Below are 9,796 nucleotides of genomic sequence, written 5' to 3' on the forward strand. Positions count from 1 at the left end.
AATGGTTGAAGAATAAACTAATGAAAAAAAAAAAGGCTGAGAAGGAGCAAATTCTCTTTTAAAGATCAGAAAGAACCTTACTTCCTGTCTTAACTGGACTGTGATGTCGTTAGTTGTTAATAACGGCAATTGTGGTTGTGGCAAAGAATTCTACAAACTTTAGTTACTTATTTCCTTTCTATCTTAAAGGTTGGGGATGTCATAAGAGTGAAGATAATATTTTGAGGTTGTTTGCACTGTTAGCAAACATTCTTTAAGGTCTAAGTCCTGAGGAAGCACTTTAGGCGGTGGAGTGCTTGCTTAGTATGCCCGGGCCTTGGGTTCATTCCCCAGTACCACATAAACTGGACGTGATGGTAGGCCACCTGTAATCTCCACCTTTGTGGTATAGACAAAAGGAGATCAGAAGTCCAAGGTCATCCTTGACTAAATATCAGATTTAAGGCAAACCTGGGTTAGAAATAGCTGTGGTGTTTAAAAGGCGTGGTTGTGGTGCATGAATAGGTAGTTTTCTTCTGTGTCCACGGTTCTGTGACAGGGATACAGGCTGCTTCGGCAGCCCTTCCAGTGGGTGGCCACAGGTAATACAGTGCATGGCTGGGAGAAGGATGCCAAACTTGTTTCCTGTCAGGTAGCACAAAAAAGAACAAGTGATTTTTTTCCCATGCATATTTGGAATTACACCAATAGAAATTGCCTCAGCACAAGGCCAGCTCCCTCACCTGCAGTTTGGGGATGAGTTTCCCACAAACCAAAGACAGACTGTATGCAAGTCCACTTGTTGACCGAGTCACACTCCTTCATAAGTCATGGCCACTTACTGCCTGGATGCCCAAAAGGTAAGTTAAGTCCCTGCCCAAATAGGAAACACTTTAAAGGCTTTACAGACATGTGACATTTTGTCTCAATTCTGTGGCTCCCTTACGTCTTCCTGAATGGCAGACTTTGGAGCTAAGTCCCAGTTCTGTCACTCAACAATTGAGCATTCTTATTGAGGTGCAGTTTCCCCGTCTATCAAAGCAGGTAAACAATAGGTCCAGGTCTTTGGGTGGGAGTACGCATTAACTGATCAATACAATAGAAACTCTTAAGCATTGCCTGGCTCATAAAATTTATCACACATGTTAGCTGTGGTTATTATTCCAGACAGCCTTGGACTTGGTCATCTAGGACCAGTCCTGTCTTCTCCTGGATCTTGCAGGAACAGGAGGAAGGGAAGGAAAAGGATCAAGAGCAGAAGATGATGAAGGTGATGAACTAAAACTAAAAATGTGTGAGACAGTCAGAAGAAAACTTGAGGATGGGTAAACTGGTGTGGGAGAATTGTCTGTATTCTGTCAATCATATTTTAATAAAACGCTGATGGGCCAGGCAGGAAGTAGAGGTGGAGCAAAGAGACTGGGAGTATTCTGGAAAACAGGAAGCTCCCTCGGCCATTCCTGCCCAGACCACCGAAGAGGCAATAACATGTGAGCTGACAACTGAAAGAGGTACCAAGCCATATGGCTAACATAGATCAGAATAATGGGTTAATATAAGCTATAAGAGTTAACAAGAAGCTTGAGCTAGTGGGGCCAATCAGTTTATAATCGTATGGAGTCCTGTGTGTGATTTTTACTGGGACTTGCCGGCTGTGGGGTACCGGGCGGGAACAGATACCCCAACTAGCCGGCCTGTCATGCTACAGATGGCGCCCACGTGGATAACTGAATCCACAGAAAGCCTGAGAAAGCTTGGGAAAGAATAGAGTAAAGCATGGCTTCTTGGTAGCAGCAATTTCTCGGGTCTGTTCTGCTTGCTAGAGGCAAGCAAGGTTATTATCTAAGAGGGCTTCCTGACTCAGCTTTAGCTGCAAAACCTTGCAGCTCTTTTAAGAGGTCCTGCCACAAAACACTTAAACGGTGTTGATGAAAGGCTGAATGTATGCTTTTTGAGTTTTCAGCCATAGCAGGAAAAAAGCTGTGCTGTTTTAAAATGCCGGTTTTCTGGGCTGTCCTGCCAGGGCAAACTCTGACTCTTTTAGGCAGGCAGTCCGACTGAGTGTGGTCCGTGAGCAGAATGCTACAGCTTGCCTGCTGGCAGGGACCATGAAACGTCACAGAGTTGTGGCAAGAAAAATGGCTCCAGTGGCACCTCTGCCATGAGTCTGGAAAGCTAAGGAATGGGCTGGATCTAGCTGTCAAAGCCGCAGCTTTAGTCCTACCGATATTGCTTAGTAAATTAAGGGCTCATGTGATCAGTAAAACAGAGATATACAGTAAAGAGATATTCAAAGACAAAGAAAACCTCTAAATGGTTTACAGTGTGTTAAAAATATATGCAGGCTAAAAGGTTAAAGTCATTAAAAATAAAAAGAAAGAAAGGGAGATATAGGGTGTGGTGGTACACACCTTTAATCCCAATATCTGGGAGGCAGAGGCATATTGACCTCTGTGACTTCAAGGGACAGAGGTAGAGATTGACCTCTGTGACTTCAAGGTGTGGTAGCACACGCCTTTAATCCCAATGCCTGGGAGACAGAGACAGACAGATCTCTGTGAGTTCAAGGTGTGGTAGCATACATCTTTGAGCCTAGCACTGGTGAGGCAGAGACAGAGGAATCTCTGTGAGTTCAAGGACAGCTTGGTCTACAGAGTTATTCCAGGACAAAGATATATACAGAGAACCTGTCTCAAAAAACCAAAAGTTAAAAGTAAAATTAAAAGAAATAGAGGTTGAAATAAAGCCGCATAAAGATGGAAAATACACAGAGAATCTTGATACTGTATATTATTATGCTCTCTTTTAATTGTTTGAATGCTGAGGAAGGAGCAAAAGTCGCCAAAAGACATTTGCTTATAAATGCTGCAGAATTAATCCAAGATAGGTATTTTGAAAATACCTTGGCTTCAAAATTGAAGTCAAAAGGTATGTTACTTTGGAGAAGAGATTTTGCTTTTGTTTCCACAGAAAATGAGAGGCTGTGGATTCATTCTGAGTTAAGAAAAATCAGGTTCAAAAAAGGAAGACCACCTGAGAAATCTCCAATAGGAACAGATGGCCCAGATGACAGAGTTCTACATCCAGAACAGATTCAAGACTGCTGCCTGAGATGATCAAGACTCACAGGATACTCCAGTCAGGACTTGATTATAACTCTAAATTTTCTTTAGGTCCCCATAAGATCATCAGCGCCCCCAACCAGCAGGAAGTAGCCTGAAATACTACGCCCACATTCCCAACAAATGGACTATGGGTATTTTCCTTTGTTTAAAAAAAAAAGAGGGAAATGGTGTGGGAGAATTGTCTGTATTCTGTCAATCATATTTTAATAAAACGCTGATTGGCCAGGCAGGCAGTATAGGCGGGAAAGCCAGACAGGAAGTAGAGGTGGAGCAAAGAGACTGGGAGTATTCTGGAAAACAGGAAGCTCCCTCTGCAGTTCTGCCCAGACCACCGGAGAGGAAAGATGTAAGCTGCCCCGCTGGAAAAGGTACTGAGCCATGTTCTAACGTAGGTAAGGATAATGGGGTAACATAAGTTATAAGAGCTAATAAGTAGCCTGACCTAATGGGCCAATCAGCTTTATAACTTATAGAGATCTTGGTGTGACTGATTTTCTTTGGAACTTGCCGGCTGTGGGGTACCGGGTGGGAACAGATACCCCAACAAGCCGGCCCCTCATGTTACAGTAAACAAAGAAAAAGGAAAAAGTGAGGCTGAAGCAGAATCACAGTACTTGGATAATGTCCTACATGAATGCCTGCTTTCAGAAATGATTGGCTGGTAATTGGAAATTCCAGTAACAGGTGTGGGATACCTCTCTTGAGTGGTATCCTAATCAACTTGAATTGCAGGTATTAGGGAGAATGGACCATCTTTTTTCCTACTGATGTAGATTGATCTTAAAAATGTGTTCAGTGCAAAAAATAATGGAATCACGAGTATATTTTTGTTTAAATGTATATAATAAAACTCTCGCTGGAGACCACATAATTGTCACAGCTGGTGGTGGGAGGGGTGCTAGGTGACAGGATAAGAAGAGGAATTTTTACAATGTATTTTTGCTTTTCAGTGTTTGGATATGTGAAATATATCCCTTATATGAATAAGTAAATAAACAAATTATTAAGACCATAGACGAGGGCCTGGGGAGATGGGTCAGTGGTTAAGAACTCTTACTGCCTTTGAAAAGGACCCTGGCTTGATTCCCAGCACCCACATCAGGCAACTCAGGATCTCTTGTAACTCCTGTTCCAGGGGATTCAATGCCCTCTTCTGGTCTTGACAGGCATTTCAATGCACATGCTGTGCATAGCATATAAGCTCAACACAGGCACACACACACACACACACACACACACACACACACACACACGTCAACAACAACCACAACAATAAAAACAAGTCTTTAAAACTGTGGAAGAAAATGAACACATCTCATGGGAACACATGTGCTTGCTCAAGTTCAGAGAAACCTTCTTGTGACCCTTCCTCCCTGATTTCTGCTGGGCTAAACTGCCTAGATAGTTGGGATTGCAGAAGGAGTTCACTGGTTTACAGTTTGAGTCAGATAATGTTAGTGACTTACACAACAAGCACTGGTCAGTGAGAAGCATAAGAAAGCAATGGGGAACATGCTAACGAGGAACCTAAACATTACGCTTGTTCTGCACACGTGCCTCAAGAGATGTTCCACGAGATCTGACATTGCACCCTCCTGATCCAAATTCTTTACAGCATATGAAAACACATACAATTAAGCAGGAGTCATGTAGGGATGTGCCTCACCAGTTTGCCGTTTACTTATTGGGTCTGACTGGGCTTCTTCATGCTAAACAGCAGAATCTGATTAATCATGAAATCAATAAATCGCTCTACGGGCCACCCAGTATGGCACTGCATCCCCAGGCGAGAAGCAGTTTCCGCTGCAAATTAGCTTCCGCATCAGGGTGCATCTGCCCCATTGATTTTTTGATTTAGGACTTATCTGTAAAATCACTTGATTTCAATTTTTTCCAGTTCAGTCCATCCTAATAACACCTAATATGCCACTTCTTATGGCTAGGCACAGGTTCCTCTAATTTGACCTGTTTCTGTTGGTGAGGAGAATGCCTGCTTGTCTCCACCAGTGCTTCCTAAATGTCCAAATGGAATTTTGTCCATGCCAGGCAGCCATTATTTTGTCACGTTGTCTCAAACACACCCGGTGTACTTAGTGACAGTCTAGCTGGCTGTTTTTAATGTGGCAGACTGGCAGACAAACCTGTAAACACCATCTTTGTTTCAACATCTTTAGTCTACCTCACAGTGCATTATTTATGATGAAGATCTATAACCCTTTCTCTTTCCTGGCCATTTGGAAACAAAATAATAAAATCATATAAATAACCCCATTTTGCCTACTTTAGCACCATAATGAGTAGTTAAGTCCCAAATGTCTGTGATTACACAATCCGTCGGAAACCACACAGCAGGCGGACTACTTTGTAGTTTGTTAACCAAGAATTATGTAATTTGTTTAAAAAAAGAAACACAGGTTAATTATTAAATGGGAAAGACAATCCTTTTAAGATTGTAGTTAAAACCACATGACACCAAGCCCAGTTATTTCCAAAGATATTTCTTTGCTCTCAGTCACTTTGTGTGTTTGTGTGTTGTCTGATTTTTTTTTCAAAAAAGTGTCCACAATTGTGCTAAAAATTTCTTGAGGATGTTTGCTTGAGATTTTACTTTTCTCTGAAACAGATTTGTGAATGAGGAGCAGGCCTGTACTGAGCCAGGCCCTCGTATAAGATACAGGCACATGACTGGCCTGGGAGCATTTGAGGACTCTGCATGGTGGAGAGCATCCTTCTCACCTCCCTCTACCGTCTGCCCCATAATCAACAAAGCAGAGTGCTCCCTTGTGGAACTATATAAGCTTAGTGACCTTCCCAGACTGAATTTTTATAATTGCTGGCCACTTAATAACGACATGGCAAGTGTTATTAAGCACAAGCTATGTCCCAAAGACACTTGACGCATAAGCAAATGACAGCTGTCATTGATACCACTTGAAAGAAATAAAAAAAATAACCCATTTCTGCTAAATGAGTAAATAAGCCAGTATCTCAATCCATGAGGGTTGTCAGGGTCCATGGCCAAAATGATTAAGCTTGAATGTTGCAGTAGGGAGTGGAGCAGAGACTGTAGGGGTGAGGCAAAGCTATGTGACTTCAACTCTGCGCATCCCAGTGAAGGTGCTTAACAGCTTCCAAACCCTGAAGACCCCCAGGAATACCCATCTCTGAACTTACTGTAAACCTTCCCTTCCAGCCGCTCTCTTCCCAGAACCCCATCAGGAGTTTGTGTGCCCTGGCTGCTATGTGCCTTGCTTCCACCAAAACTTCCATTAGGATTTAATTCTCAGCCTTGCAGTGTTGCTAGGTGGGGAAGTCTTTGAAAGGGCACTGATAACAAGAGCTCCATCCTCATGAGTCTATCAGTGCCTTTCACTAGAGACCGGATCAGAGAGTCAGTTGCATCTCAAGGGCTCAGATTAGTCACCGCAGAGGTAGGTTGGTGCTGACATACGGCATGCATAGTGCTGGCGTACAGCATGTATGGTGCTGACGTACAGCAAGCATGAATCTGACGTACAGTAAGCATGGTACTGATGTACAGCAAGCATGGTGCTGACGTACAGCACGCATGATGCTGACGTAAAGCAAGCATGAATCTGACATACAGTAAGCATGGTACTGATGTACAGCAAGCATGGTGCTGACGTACAGCAAGCATGATGCTGACGTACAGCAAGCCATGCGTGCGGTTGAGATGGGGACAGGTGGTCTTTCCTGGCGTGTCAGCTGCTTCTCACTCTTATATTCCTTCCTCGCCACAGCTCTTGGCCTTCATCTTCTTCAATCTTCCCTCCTCCTGTTTCCTTCTCTTTTAGAGCGTGGTCTAAGCAAGTTCTTACAAGCTGCCACAAGGTCCTGTTGGGTGGCAACCAGCACCTAAGAAGGCTTCTGGTACTTTGAACTTCCTTACCCTTTCTTTAAAACTGCCCCTGAAGGCATGTGGCTGCTTGTCCACCATGTGTCTGACCTCAGGCACTTCCTGGTTGTTGCTTTCCTCTCCGGTTCCATCATGGTGTCACTGGGGCCCCTATCCAGCATTACAGCTCCTCCATCCTGTGAGTCCTGCACACTTCCTCAGTTTCTCCAGGGCAGGGCTATGTGCACTAACATTTTTCATAGTATTGTTACTGTGAGTTGTGCATTAGTGAATTCAGACAACCGATGACTGAAAATATTTTTTTTAGAAAAGTCTGAACATATACAAGTGGTTGTTCTTGTAATTCTCTAAAATATGGTGTAACGCCGATTACATAGAATGCATATTGCATTCATTGTAAGTCATCTAGAGGTAAGGAATGGTGTAAACAGATTCTCTGCAAATGCAACCCCATTTTAACTAAGGGATTTGAGCATGTGGAGTTTGGTATCTGCAGGAGTCCTGGAAGAAACCCACTGGCAGTATGAAGGAACTCCTGTGCCTCCCATTCACTCTGGATGAGAGAATTAGTGGACACTTGCAGAACTATTTGAGAAAGTGAGTATTAAAGAGGCCAAGACTGTCTCACCAAGTCACGTGAGGCAACTGGCGTAACCCCCTGCTGAGCTGCTCACCTCTGTCCACACATCATGTGAACTGGAGGCTTTTCAAAGCCATTTCCAAGGCACCAGGAACCCTTTAGACAGTGCAATTAGGAGCAGAGTGGAAAAGAGTAGATAGATATGTCTCTTCCCAACCCAAAGTCATGCATTAAAATGGAAGGTGCTGGACGCAACACAGAAATGGGAGAATTGTCACGTCCCAGTTTCTATATGTGGCTCCTGCTAAAGGCAGTATCACTGTGTGGTTCATGACTGACGTGGCCCTGCCTGTCACAGAAGCCCCAAATGACATGTTCATGATGACAGACGTGCATGTCAAACTACTGAAGACAGCAGTCTGTGAGAGCAAGGGGCAACAACAGAAAATCTGAAATAAGATGTCAAACCACAGACCAGTCTCTGTGGGCTGAGTATGCTGTCCTGTTTCCTGTCTCATCCCTGCAAAAATGGGGCATTGACTAGAGCCATGTAACGTGTGCTGGCTGACTACCTTGTCCACGCAGAACTTGGACTTGCTAGTTCTGGTAAGAGTAAAAGAGGCTCTCTGCTCCTCCCTTTTCTAGAGACAGCCGCTTCTTTTCGCGCAGTGCCAGCCTTGTTCCAGAGACACGATGGTGAAGGTCGGAGTGAACGGATTTGGCCGTATTGGACGCCTGGTTACCAGGGCTGCCTTCACTTCTGGCAAAGTGGACGTTGTTGCCATCAGTGACCCCTTCATCGACCTCAACTACATGGTCTACATGTTCCAGTATGACTCCACCCATGGCAAGTTCAAAGGCACAGCTAAGGCTGAGAATGGGAAGCTTATCATCAACGGGAAGGCCATCACCATCTTCCAGGAGCGAGATCCCGCCAACATCAAATGGGGTGATGCCGGTGCCGAGTATGTTGTGGAATCGACTGGTGTCTTCACCACCATGGAGAAGGCTGGGGCCCACTTGAAGGGTGGGGCCAAAAGGGTCATCATCTCCGCCCCTTCTGCGGATGCCCCCATGTTTGTGATGGGTGTGAACCATGACAAGTATGACAATTCCCTCAAGATTGTCAGCAATGCTTCCTGTACCACCAACTGCTTAGCCCCCTTGGCCAAGGTCATCCATGACAACTTTGGCATCGTGGAAGGACTCATGACCACAGTACATGCCATCACGGCCACCCAGAAGACCGTGGACGGTCCCTCTGGGAAGCTGTGGCGAGACAGCCCTGGCGCTGCCCAGAGCATCATCCCTGCATCCACTGGCGCTGCCAAGGCTGTGGGCAAAGTCATCCCAGAGCTGAACGGGAAGCTCACGGGCATGGCCTTCCATGTTCCTACCCCCCAACGTGTCCATCGTGGATCTGACATGCCGCCTGGAGAAAGCTGCCAAGTATGACGACATTAAGAAGGTGGTGAAGCAGGCATCCGAGGGCCCACTAAAGGGCATCCTGGGCTACACTGAGGACCAGGTTGTCTCCTGCGACTTTAACAGTGACTCCCACTCTTCCACCTTTGATGCTGGGGCTGGCATTGCTCTCAATGACAACTTTGTAAAGCTCATTTCCTGGTACGACAATGAGTTCGGCTACAGCAACAGAGTGGTGGACCTCCTGGCCTACATGGCCTCCAAGGAGTAAGAAGCCCGCCCTGGACCACCCACCCCAGCAAGGACACAGCAAGAGAGAGGCCCTCGGCTGCTGAGCAGTCCCTGTCCTAACTCAACCCTTGACACTGAGCTCTCCCTCACAGTTTCCATCCCAGACCCCCAGATAGCAGGAGGGACTTAGGGAGCCCTACTCTCTTGAATACCATCAATAAAGTTCACTGCATCCCCTCTAAAAAAAAAAAAGAGTAAAAGAACCCGCTAGGGCCTGGGAAGTGTCGGGGTTACTAACTCCCATCCTCCAACAACATGGCTATTCTATCTATATCTTCTAAAGGCTGTTATGAGCTGAGGTGGTGGCAGAGGAGGTCTCCTTTGCTACTGTTGGCATCGTCTCTTGATAACAATGATTATTTATACTGAAATACCAGGGGTCACAAGCTGATAACCTACCCTGGCCCATTATTTTAAGACTTAATTCTCACAATATTCCATTAAGTAGGTGCTACAATTGTCTCCTTTCCACAAATGAGATGATAAGTCTAAACCAAGAGACTATCCTCCCCACGTCTT

At 45.1% G+C, this 9,796-nt stretch overlaps 1 pseudogene; it reads left to right on the forward strand.

Annotated features, from left to right (window-relative positions):
* Positions 1-8,204: 8,204 nt before the first annotated feature.
* Positions 8,205-9,463, forward strand: LOC146892037 (glyceraldehyde-3-phosphate dehydrogenase pseudogene; annotated as a pseudogene).
* The last annotated feature ends 333 nt before the right edge of the window (positions 9,464-9,796 follow it).

Source organism: Myodes glareolus, chromosome 14 (assembly GCF_982192425.1).
Source record: "Myodes glareolus chromosome 14, mMyoGla1.1, whole genome shotgun sequence".
Lineage (NCBI taxonomy): Eukaryota > Metazoa > Chordata > Mammalia > Rodentia > Cricetidae > Myodes > Myodes glareolus.